Source organism: Lutra lutra, chromosome 7 (assembly GCF_902655055.1).
Source record: "Lutra lutra chromosome 7, mLutLut1.2, whole genome shotgun sequence".
Taxonomy (NCBI): domain Eukaryota; kingdom Metazoa; phylum Chordata; class Mammalia; order Carnivora; family Mustelidae; genus Lutra; species Lutra lutra.
In genome coordinates, this window is record NC_062284.1 from 23,216,199 (window position 1) to 23,229,842 (window position 13,644).

Below are 13,644 nucleotides of genomic sequence, written 5' to 3' on the forward strand. Positions count from 1 at the left end.
GAAACAGCAATCAGAAATTATTATCAACCATTATATACCAATAAGTTAAATAACATAGAACAAGTGGATGCATTCCTGGAAACCTATAAACTTCCAAGACTGAAACAGGATGAAATCGACAACCTCAATACATGAATATCTAGTAATGAGATCGAAGCAGGTATCAAAAAAAACTCCCCAAAACAAGAGTCCAGGACCCAATGGATTCCCTGCGGAATCCATTCAAAGAAGAGAAAATTAGAAAAAGAAGAAAAAATACATTCAAAGAAGAAAAAATTCCTATTCTCCTGAAGCTGTTTCAAAAAATAGAAACAGAAGGAAAACTTCCAGACTCTTTCTATGAAGCCAACATTACCTTGGTCCCAAACCAGGGAAAGACCCCATAACAAAGGAGAATTTCAGACCAATATCCCTGATGAAGATGGATGCTAAGATTCTCAACAAGATCCAAGCTAATAATATTCAATGGTACATTAGAAAAGATTATCCACCATGACCAGGTGGAATTTATCCCTGACATGCAAGGGTGGTTCAACATCCACAAATCAATCAATGTGATAGAACAAATGAATAAGAGAAGAGAGAAGAACCACATGGTCCTCTTAATTGATGCAGAAAAAGCATTTGACAAGATACAGCATCCTCTCCTGATTAAAACATTTCAAAGTATAGGGAGAGAGGGAACATTCCTCAACTTCATAAAAATCTATCTATTAAAAACCCACAGTGAATATCATTCTCAATTGGGAAAAGCTGACAGCGTTCCCTTTGAGATCAGAAACATGACAAAGATGCCCACTTTTGCCACTGTTGTTCAACATAGTACTAGATGTCCTAGCAACAGCAATCAGAAAACAAAAAGAAATAAAAGGAATTCAAATTGTCAAAGAAGTTAAACTCTCTTTGTAGATGACATGATACTTTATGCTGAAAATCTAAAAGACTAGAACTCCTACAGCAATTCAGTAATGTGACAGGATACAAAATCAATGCACAGAAATCAGTTGCTTTCTCAAACACTAACAATGAAAATATAGAAAGGGAAATTAGATAATTGATTCCATTTACTATAGCACCAAGAACTATAAGATACCTGGGAATAAACCTAACCAAAAAGGTAAAGGATCTGTACTCAAGGAACTACAGAACACTCATGAAAGAAATTGAAGACACAAAAGGATGGAAAAACATAACACAATATTAATTAAACAAAATGAAAATAATTTTTTTGTATTAGTGTCAGAAGGCATGGAACATTTTGTTTTCTCATTATTTGCTCTACACCCAACATAGGGCTTGAAATTATGACCCTGAGGTCAAGATTTGCATGCTCTATGGACTGAACCAGTCTTCAATGAACTACCCATATATATGTGTGTGTGTATACACACACACACACACACACACACACACACACACACACACACACACACATATATACATACATATATGTATGTAATCACTTCTCAGAGATTCTACCCCATAGCATTATGGTCTGTCACAGTTGTCCTGATCTTTATCTAATGCAACCTATGCCCTCTTAGCTTTGGAAAATAGCACACTAGGATCTTTAAATTTTTATCCTGCTCTGCCATCTTGTCTGCCATCTCCAAAGCCATCAGGCTAGTCGGCACTCTAATATCCTTTTCTAATCTTAGGTCATTTTTTAACCTCTAGACATGAGCTTCAGCCTCCAGCCTGGTATTGGTGGCCAGCTGAACTGCTCATAATAGAGTCCAGGTCACTGCAGCTACCATGTGTTTGTTTTTTTCCTTGCTGCAGTGTGAAATGTGCTGTTCCTCCAGCAAACACATTAGATTGTCTTGCATTATTTAGGTGTCCCTGTACTTATGCAGCAGTCTACGAGTCTACGAGTATCTGTCGTATGCACCACCTCTCCCCACAGAGAGGTAGATGGCCAACTCAGGTTTTCTCCTATAGATACCTCTTTTTCAAGGCCTATTTCTTTGGTTTCCTGGTTGGCTCACTAACTGTAGACTCATAACCCTCTCAGGAGCATTTCTTGTATAATCTTGTGTAATCCATATAGAGAGGGCAGGGAGTGACCAATGAAAGAGGCAGGTCAGTCCAGGTTGGTAGGAAGCAATTTAATAATCTCAGAGGAAACTTGCATATTAGGCTTGTCCTGGGTGATAGCAAGATGAATGGATCCCCACACCTGCCCACCAAATCTTAAAATTTCTAAAGGAGCCCTAACTGGGCTCAATCACATACACTGTGCAGGTAATTCAACATCACATCATCATCTTAAGTCTATGTTCTTGGAGGAATCCTTGGGAATAGGAGAGGTAAGTGGAACTCACATTCAAGGAAGACGGGAGGGGGATGCCAAGGAGCCTTTGAGTGTCTAGGTCCAACTCATGGATCGATCAGTAGTCGTGTCTTTTTTGATCACATTCCCCAACATGAGGGACCTTAATTATTTCTTCAGTATCTCTTCACTTTTGTCATATTGCATAACATAATCACAGTTGTGATATCTTTTACCACATTCTATTGGCAGGTTCTACACACACTCAAGGGGATGAGATTACATAAAGGTGTGACTAATTGTGGGTCATTCTAAAGTCTTTCCCCTATAGCCACCACACTTCAGGCACCATCTGCTGCACTGCGAGTACACACCAGTTCTCTCATCAGACCGCTGGTTATTTCATGCTTTATCAAGTTTTCCCCATTTCAACATAGCTTATGGTTCTGTTCTGCTAAGAATATTCCTAGAAAGAGCTTATGAATTCTGTGTGTCTTCATTATGTACTTAGCAGCTTCCCCATGTAAGTAGAACTGAACATGAACATTTTATAGTTGAATTTATTATTATTATTATTAATCATTGAGGTTTTATGTGAGAAAAAAAAAGTCTTTAATGTAAACATCTTCCATCTTTGGCTTTGAAAAACCTGGTACTCATATTTTCCTTTCCCCTGGTATCTCAGTGACTCTATTGGAGTTCGTTAACATAAAATGTATTATTTGTTTCAGGGGTACAAGTCTGTGATTCATCAGTCTTGCCCAATACACAGCACTCACCACAACACATACCTTCTCCAGTGTCCATCACCCCAGGATAAAGTTTTGCTGTTTGTCCTTCACACTGTCATTTTATTCCAGACTGCAAAAGGATGGAAGTCTCTGATTATCACTATAATCTTAAAATGTGACTCAAGAAGACCAAAGATGAAGAAATAGACATTGAAAATGAAGGAATGGGACCTGAGAATGAGTCCTTGATTGTACTGCTGGAACACCATTTCAGTCCTTTCCTGTTTCTCCTAAAATTGCTTGTTACATGTGACTGTTGAATCCACTCCATTTTAAGATAATTCAGATAGATGTTATGTTTCACACAGCAAAGCATAATTAAAAAGAGAGAAACAGAGTTTATCTCCCTGAATGATGTGCTCAGAAGATGCCCAGTTCCTTTATAAATGAAGATTCAATTCCAGTTGTGTAAATGTGAAAAAGAAAAAAAAATCAGACATTCCATAGGAAACTTTTGCATAAAAAATGGTAAAGCTGGATAAAATGTCATTTGCTATATTGTCTTCATGCTTTGTACTTATCCCTGACAGCATGAAATCCAGGTCCAATTAACTGCCCATGAAACAATAACATGAAGATGAAGGGTTACACATTAAATATGGAGAAGATGGAACTTAGATGTACTGGGTCCTTGTTGGCATGGTTGATCTACCATCCCAGTCCTTGTCTGCCTCTCTAAAGATTTCATATTGTCCTGTTAAAGATTAAACCAGCATTTTTAAAAGTTTAAATTCCTATTAGTTAACATGGTAATATTAGTTTCAGTTGTGCAATTTCGTGATTTAAACTTATATACAACACCAGGTGCTCATCACAACAATTGCATTCCTCAATTCCCATCACCTACTTAACCAAACCCCCCATCCACCTCCCCTCCAATAACCATTAGTTTGTTCTTTATGCTTAAAAATGTGTTTCTTTGTTTGCCTAGCTCTTTTTTGCTTCTGTGCTTATTTGTTTTGTTTCTCATTTCTTTTTTTTAAAAAATATTTTATTTATTTATTTGAGAGCGAGATGGAGAGAGAGAGAAAAAAAAGGGAGAGAGCATGAGTAGGGGGAGGGGCAAAGGGAGAGGAACCAGCAGACTCCCAGCTGAGCACAGAACCCTGAAATGGAATTTGATCCCAGGACCCCAAGATTATGACCTGAGCCAAAGTCAGATGCTAAGCCATCTGAGCCACCGGATGATCCTTGTTTTGTTTCTTAAATCACACACATGAGTGATATCATATGGTATTTGCTTTTTTTCTGACTTATTTCACTTAGCATATACTCTCTAGCTCCACCCACATAGTTGCAAATGGCAACATTTCAATTTTCATCATGTTTTAAAATAAACAGTTTTCTTTTTCCATAGTGAGCGTGTGTTGCCAGCCTTTGCTGCTTAACTCTCATGGTAAAGAAACTTTTGTTGTTGTTGTTGTTGTTGTTGTTGTTGCTTGTTTCGGTTTGGACAGATGTCTCTTGGTACTTCATGTGTGAGGGCGTGGGAGCTTATATCTCTCTCCCATTTGGTTTGGTGCTTAGGTTTCTTCTGCCCTTTTGGTTGCCTCTCTTAGCCTCCTTTTCTTGCTTAAGAAAAAGCTCACCAGGAAGCCATTTGGTTCAGTCAGTGAAGTTTTTACTTTTTATTTATTTATTTATTTTTAAGATTTATTTATTTATTTATTTGATAGATCACAAGTAGGCAGAGAGGCAGGCAGAGAGAGAGGAGGAAGCAGGCTCCCCACGGAGGAGAGATCCAGATGCGGCACTGGATTCCAGAACACTGGGATCATGACCTGAGCCGAAAGCAGAGGCTTTAATCCACTGAGCCACCCAGGCTTTTAGAGAGGACTAGAAAACAGGAAGCCATTTGGTTCAGTTGGTGAATTGTCAACTTTTGTGGAGGAAGCAATGTTCACATATATACTATGGGATTCATTTGGTTCGTTTACTGTTACAGCATTTAGTATATTTGAATAAACAGCTCTCTTATAATTGAAAATCAGAAATGACAATTTATCATTGCATGCATCCCTTTGGGTTGCATTCTCCAAAACTGGTTAATCTTTTTCTGCCACACTAAAAATTTCATTAGACTCCTGAGGAAAAAAATGACCAATTAATCGATCAATAAATTATAATACCATCTTGCAATTAGATTTGTTTTGTAAAATAGAGATATTTGGAAATTGAGCCTTTAAGATTTTATTTGCAACTTGCTTGTGGTTTTGAATGTGTGTCCATGTACATTGTAAATGTGTGTATATTTTCTCCAACTCCAGATGGTATTGCTGAAACTAGTTTGTAAAAGAGCTCTATTTACTTGATTTAAGGGTAAGTTCTTATAAGAATTAGGCATTCTAAAACTCAAATAGAAATGCAAATGTTTTATAAGTTTACATGATCTTGGAAAATATTCAATATTAAGGTAATTTAATGTTGTTGGCTTAATTAAGTAGACATGTCTTTAGAATTATCAGCAGTACGTATAAAACATTTCTTCTGCTTATGTTTACTGAAAGGCAAAAATTCCCAGTGTTATCTCCATTGTAAAATTTGTCACAAAAAAAAGCAAAAGAAAATGTTAGAACTTTAAGGTCTCATGAAGTTTTATGGGTACTCTAAGAACAATTAAACAAATATAAATTTTAATAACTGTAATTCAGACTACTATAAATTATAGGGGAACCATTTGTGTATGTAACAGAATTTACACAGGTTTTTTAAAGAGGGAAAATGGGGGCACCTGAGTGGTGTAGTAGGTTAAATGTCCAACTCTTGATTTCTGCTCAGGTCATGATCTCAGGGTCATGATCAAGCCCCACATCAGCTCAGTGCTCAGTGGGGAGTCTGCTTAAGATTCTCTCTCTCCCTCTTCCTACTTACCCCTCCCCTCTGTACACTTTCTCTCTCTCAAATAAATAAATCTAAAAAATAAAAAAATAGAGGGAAAATGAATTAAAAAAAAAACACACCAGAATGAGTATAAAAAGTAAAGTTGTAGAAGTTTTGTGAGAAAGGAATATTTGAAAAGGAATTATGTACATGGTTGTGACTAACATTATGGAGATTAGTGTGTAGTTTATTAGGGGGTAATCAACATCTGGGGAAGAGAAGGGAGAATAAGAGATCAAGATTATGCAGAAATTGAACAGTGATACAAAGTAACAGAAGCCTTAGCTTATTCGCTGAGTAATTCCAAAAGGTGGTTACCCTTTGGAACCATTTCCTTATTTAATTATTTATTTATTTATAATTTAATTTAATTTTTTCAGTGTTCCAAGATTCATTGTTTATGCACCACACCCAGTGCTCCATGCAATACATGCCCTTTTAAATGGAGGCAAATGACTAGACTTCTATGACAGTGACTCGATGTGACCTATGGGAAGAGGGCATGACCTTGGCAAAGCAGCTGTCTTCAGTCAAGATAATCTCTGATGGTGCCTGGAAGTTGAGAACTGCCAGCAGCATTCCTACTGCTCAGAGTACTTTATGCCTGATGGAGATTATGATCAGCACATTGTGTCATATACTATAGGACTGCCTATCAATGCAGTGCCCTGGATAACCCCTAACTCAGTATCTTTAAAAAAGTTTATTTAAATTCCAGTTAGTTAACATACAGTGTAATATTAGTTTCAGGTGTACAATATAGTAATTCAACACTTCCATATAACACCAGGTGCTTACTTCAGTAAGTATATATCAACATGGGAGATAATAGAGAGGGGGAAAAGGAGGGACTGCATTAAAAAAAGATCTTATTGCAATGAGTGGGCTTTAGGATCAGAGGTACACTTGTACAAGGTTGGAATTTTTTTATTATTCTTTATTCTTCATTAAAATGAAGGTTTTCTCAGATTATTGGTCTAAACTGAAAACAAAGATTTTTCCTTATCTTTAATCTGCCTAGAACAACAAAGTTTACATATGTCTTGCTTTATTCAGTCTGTAATTACTTAGAATTGAATCTTCTGAACCTTAAAAAACTAAGTTTTCTTAACTATATAATCCTCTGTATCTGTTTTATTGCCACCTTGACTAAATAATAAGTTTTATAATTATCCTTAATATAATTTAAACATGTGTTTTAAAACTTTCTGATATTTCAAGTGTTCCAAAATATAACTTCTAAATTAAGTCTTTTTAACTATTTAGGCTTGTTTACTTGGTATGTAAAATAATTTGGGAAACATTGTCAAATAAGAGATGATAAAGAGAATTTCCTTTTCAATTGCATTGTTATGACAAGTATGGTCTCTGGTACATTTAAGATTCTTATGCTTTCATGGAAATATATTTATTTGCATAATTTCAATAAGAATCTGGTCTTATGACAGGATGCAATTAAAAAGGAGTTCTTTAGAGATCTTGGATATCAGCCCTTCATCTGTAGTGTCATTTGCAAATATCTTCTTCCATTCCGTGGGTTGCCTCTTTGTTTTGTTGACTGTTTCCTTTGCTGTACAGAAGATTTTGATCTTGATGAAGTCCCAAAAGTTCATTTTTGCTTATGCTTCCTTTGCCTAATGTATCTTCATTTCCAATATGTCTTCGTTCTCTTTAGTTTCCATGAATTGTTTAAGTTCTTCTTTGATTTCCTAGTTTATGTGAATGTTCTTGAGCAGGGTGGTCTTTAGCTCCCAGGTGTTTGAATTCCTTCCAAACTTTCTTGTGGTTGAGTTCCAGTTTCAAAGCATTGTGGTATGAGGATATGCAGGGAATAATCTCCGTCTTTTGGTATCAGTTGAGCCCAATTGGTGACCTAGTATGTGGTCTATCCTGGAGAAAGCTCCATGTGCGCTTGAGAAGAATGAGTATTCTGTTGTAGGACGGAATGTTCTGTATCTATCTGTGAGGCCCATCTAGTCCAATGTGTCATTCAAAGCTCTTGTTTCTTTGTTGATTTTCTGCTTGGATGATCTGTCTGTTGCTGAGAGTGGCATATTAAAATCCCCTACAATTAACATACTCTTATCAATATGACTCTTTATTTTGATTAACAGTTGGCTTATGTAGTTGACAGCTCCCGTATTGGGGGCATAAACATTTACAATTGTTAAATCTTCTTTCCGTTTAGGAATGATGTAGTGTCCTTCTGTATCTCTGACTACAGTCTTAGTTTAAAATCTAATTTATCTGATATGAGAAACGCTACCCCAGCTTTCTTTAGAGGCCCACTGGCATGAAAGATGGCTCTCCATCCCTTCACTTTCAGTCTGGATGTATCTTTAAGTTCAAAATGGGTCTCCTGTAGACAGCATATGGATGGGTACTGTCATTTTATCCAGTATGCAGCCCTGTGCTATTTTATGGTAGCAGTTGAGCCATTCACACTGAGAGTGATTATTGAAAGGTAAGTTTTTATAGTCATCATGTTGCCTGTGAAGTCCTTGTTTCCATAGCTTGTCTCTGTAAATTCCTGTTCTATATCACTCGTGGGTTCTTTCTTCTTTTATAGAACCCCCTTAATATTTCTTGTAGTGCTGGCTTGGTAGTCACATAATCTTTTAGTCTTTGCCAATCTTGGAAGTTCTTTATCTCTCCATCCATTTGGAATGTCAGCCTTGTTGGATAGAGTATTCTTGGCTGCATGTCCTTCTCATTTAGTGCCCTGAATATGTCTTGCCAGCCCTTTCTGGATTGCCAGGTTTCTGTGGACAGGTCTACCATTATTCTCATGTTCCTCCCTCTGTATGTAAGGGATCTTTCCCCCCTAGCTGCCCTTAAGACATTTCCTCTGAATTTACGATTCGCGAATTTCACAATTACATGTCTGGTCGTCTTTCTACCCTTGTTGATCTTGGCGGGTGCCCTCTCTGCCTCTAGGACATGAACGCTTTTCCATTCCTCAGATCAGGGAAATTCTCATCTAGGATTTGTTCAACTATATTTTCTAGTCCTCTCTCTCCCTCCACCCCCTCAGGGATCCTAATACTTCTGACATTGGGACATCTCGTGGCATCACTTATTTCTCTAATTCTGTTTTCATGGCTTCTAAGCCATTTGGTCCAGGCCTCTTCCTGGTCCTTCGTTTCTATCAGTTTGTCTTCTAAATCACTAACTCGATCTTCTGCCTCATTTACCCTGGCTTTTACAGTATTTAGATCAGATTGGATCTCATCGATAGCATTTTAAAATTCTTCCAGATCAGCTCTCACTTCTGCCCTTAGAGATTCTATGTTGGCACTAATGGTCTTCTCCAACCTAGCCATTGCCTGGATAATTGTTACCCTGAATTCTATTTCTGACGTATTGTTTATGTCCATATCCAATAGTTCTGTGGCAGAGGTCACAGTCTCTGGATTTTTCCTGTGTTTGGTGTTCCTCCTCCTAGTCATTCTGGTGAGAGGTGGTTGAGGGGATGTATAGCTGGAAATATCAACCAAGATGCTGACATGTTGCACCCTGGAAAGTTTTAGTGCAATCAGAAGTCACCACCAAAGGGGTGCCTTGATGGCTCAGTGGTTTAAAGCCTCTGCCTTGGGCTCAGGTCATGATCCCAGGGTCCTCAGATCAATCTCTGCATCAGGCCCTCTGCTCAGCATGGAATCTGCTTCTCCCTCTCTCTATCTCTCTCTGCCTCCTCGCTGCCTACTTATGATCTCTGTCTTTAAAAAAAAAAAAAAAAAAAACTTAAAAAAAGAAGTCACCACCTAAAAGAAAGAGAAAAAAAAAAGCCCAAATGAAACACAAGAATAAGATTTGTAATGTACAAAAACAAAAACAAACACACAAAAATGCTGGGAAAAAGATAAGATGGAAGTTTGTTATAAACCCTTGATGAGGGTGACGAAGTTTACTTCAGTTCTTCCTGGGTATATCTTGTTATATTTGTTAGAGGACTCAACTTTCCAGAAATACAAGTAAATTAAAACTGTATGGGGTGCCTGGGTGTCTCAGTGGGTTGGGCTTCTGCCTTCGGCTCAGGTCATGATCCCGGAGTTCTGGGATCAGTCCCTGCTTCGGGCTCTCAGCTCAGTAAGGAGCCTGCTTCCCCCTCTCTCTCTGCCTGCCTCTAAGCCTATTTGTGGTCTCTCTCTCTCTGTCAAATAAATAAATAAAATCTTTTTAAAAACCTGTATATATGTGTATATATATATATATATATGTGTGTGTGTGTGTGTGTGTGTGTGTATACATATACATATGGGTATATACATATTATGTGCATATATATACATACATATATGGATAGAACTGACTAGGGAATAAGGACTACCTTGAAGCTTATATCTATACATATTTTTAAAAAGGATAAAGAAACAAAGTTATATGTATGAAAAAAGTTCAAGTTTAAAAGTTACTATGGAATATGTTGTATTAAACGTCCAGTTGAAGTGGTAAGTAGGTTAAAAAGAAAATTATATGAATAATAAGAATGAATTAAAAAAAAGAGAGAGAGAGAAAATGTTTATCTATGAACAGGCTGTGGGGCAATAGCAGGAACTTAATATATTGTTTTCCCCTAGTGTTGGGGTTTTACCGCTTTATGGGGACCCTGTCATGTTGTCCTCTTGTTCTTTTGGTTTGTCTTCTTGGGGAGGGACCTTCTGCCTTTTTTTTTTTTTTTTTTTTTTTGGTTGACCTTGCTTCAGCTGAGTTGCCCTGCCCCCTGTCAAGGGGCTGGGCTCTGTGGAAACCGGTTTTTCAGGCTTCTGCTCTCTGGAGGTTTTATTCTTTGGCATCTTTTTGCACCTTTTTGGAGAGTCAGAGCAAAGTAAATTGTCCACACCCAGACCTCCGCCTCAGAGAGAAGCCACAGTCTGCTCCCCTCTGAATGGTCCAGAACACACAGACTCTCCCTCTGCAAACTTCGTTGAATACTGCAACCTCCCACAGGTGGTGCGCAGCCATAATCACCATCTCAGGGGTTTCCCAAGGCCCCTACTTGTCTCTGTACTCCCATACCACCAAAAGCATGAACAATACCAGTCTAAGAGAACACGGTCATGGTGGCTGCCACTCCAGGGACAGTTCTCTGGAGCCCACAGCCATGCAGGGTGCACTTATCCCCAACTGAGGTGGACGCAGTGAATGGCTGTGGACCCAAGGACCGCCAACTGGAGCCTGCATCAGTCTCTGTCAGGCATGGGTAGGGATGCATTCGGCCCTGGTAGTGGTGGATGGACACAGCAGAGGTGGCTATGGTGGCTGCAGACCCAAGGACCGGGGCTGCAGCTCATGCCAAGCCTTCTCAGGTGCAGCTGGCACTGGTTGTGGCCATCCTGGGACTGTGGGCTTAGGTCTGTGCCTGCAGCCATCCCATCCCTACAATTGTCCCTTAAGTCTCTTTGTTTTTTTTGAGTGTTGTTATTAATCCCTTCCTGTCTTGCATCCATCAGTCTCCAAGCTAATGCTTGTCCCTAAGTGCAGGACACTTTCATATTGGGGTATTACTTCCCGATGGATCGCTTCTGGTGGCTCTCTCCCTCTTTTGTTTATCCTCCAATATCAGTCCATGAACTCCCAACTCTTCTGTACCTCTCCACTGATGATCCTCTGCCCCTGTAGAGTTCCAGAAGTGTATAATCTTACATCTCAGGCTGCTTTCATGGGTGCTCACAGTGCCTTGGAAGATATTTAGCTCAGCTCAGGGGACCAGTTGAAATAGGGTCTCCTACTCCTCTTCCATCTTGACCCGCCTCCTGGAAAGAAAAATTTTAAATAACAATTATCCCCAAAACTCTTTGCATTGAAAACTTGCATCCTTTCTCTGTCCCTTAAATTACCAATCTTATCATGTCTTGGAAATATAAACAACTCAAGAAAAAAGTATTGCACACAGAGACAGAAGGAAAAAAAAATGATGGTGTGGGCTGTTAAAAATGAAGACTGCTGGGTGCCTTGCTGCTCAGTTGTTGGAGCATACAACTCTTTTTTTTTTAAAGATATTTATTTATTTATTTATTTATTTATTTATTTATTTATTTGACAGACAGAGATTACAAGTAGGCAGAGAGGCAGTCAGAGAGAGGAGGAAGCAGGCTCCCTGCTGAGCAAAGAGCCCGATGTGGGGCTCGATCCCAGGACCCTGGGATCATGACCTGAGCCGAAGGCAGAGGCTTTAACCCACTGAGCCACCCAGGCACCCCTGGAGCATGCAACTCTTGATCTTGGGGATGTGGGTTCGAGCATCACACTGGGTGTAGAGATTACTTAAAAATAAAATCTGGGGGCACCTGGGTGGCTCAGTCAGTTGAGCATCTTCTTTCAGCTCAGGTCATGATCCCAGAGTTCTGGGATCAAGTCCTGGGTCAGGCTCCCTGGTCAGTAGGGAATCTGCTTCTCCCTCTCCCTTTGCCTGTCGCTATCCATTTTCCTGCTTTTGCATATGCTCTTGCTCTTTCTCTAATAAATAAAGTCTTTTAAAAAGACAAATATACTGATATAAGTTTGAATTCTCTCTATTAAAAAGACAAAATTTTGTGTGCACCTGGGTGGCTCAGTCATTAAGCATCTGCCTTTGGCTCAGATTATGATTCCAGGGCCCTGGAATAGAGTCCCATGCCCAGCTCCCTGCTCTGCAGATAGCCGTCTTCTCCATAGCCCTCTGCTGCTCCCCTGGTTGTGCTCTCTCTCTCTCTCTCTCTCTGTCAAATAAATAAATGAAATCTTTTAAAAAAAGACAAAATTTTCTTGGATTATTCGTCTGCTCCTGATGAGAAATTATAAACAAAGAGTTTTTGTTTTTCTTTGTTTACCCAGAAAAATTATTGTTTTACCAGGTGTATAAGAAACTCTCACCATATCTTTAACCATGGCCATTCTTTTTTTTTTTCTTTTAAGATTTTATTTATTTATTTGACACAGAGAGAGAGAGATCACAAGTAGGCATAGAGGCAGGCAGAGAAAAAGGCGAAGCAGGCTCCCTGCCAAACAGAGAGCCTGATGTGGAGCTTGACCCCAGAACCCTGAGATCATGACCTGAGCCAAAGACAGAGGCTCAACCCACTGAGATACCCAGGTGCCCCTAACCATGGCTATTCTTTTCTTTTGTTACTTACAGAGTATTATTTTACTCTAATGCTTTCGCAAAAAGTGTTCCTGTAAAATTACTTCATATTCTAGAAGACTCATGGGAAAGACAGGTTATAACTGATAACTAAGATCACTTTGCCTTCATGTGGAAGGGACAATGATAAATGTTTCAAGTGTTCCCCCAAAACTACCTGCATAGCCCCACAGTATATCATGGGATGGTAGTGTGGGATCTCTCCCTGTTCTCCTTCCCCACATCAGTGATATGAACCCATTATATTGAAAATATAATGTTGGGGCACCTGGGTGGCTCAGTGGGCTAAAGCCTCTGTCTTCAGCTCAGGTCATTATCCCAGGGTCCTGAGATTGAGCCCCGCTTTGGGCTCTCTGCTCAACAGGGAACCTGCTTCCCCCTCTCTCTCTGCCTGCCTCTCTGCCTACTTGTATTCTCTGTCTGTCAAATAAATAAATAAAATCTTTTAAAAAAAAGAAAAAAAAGAAAGAAAATATAATGTTAACATGTAAAGAATTGCCTTTACTGCAGAACATTGTAGGCTTTACTGGAGCATCTTCCAGGAAGAGAATTGGAAATGAACCCACAGAAAACTCAAG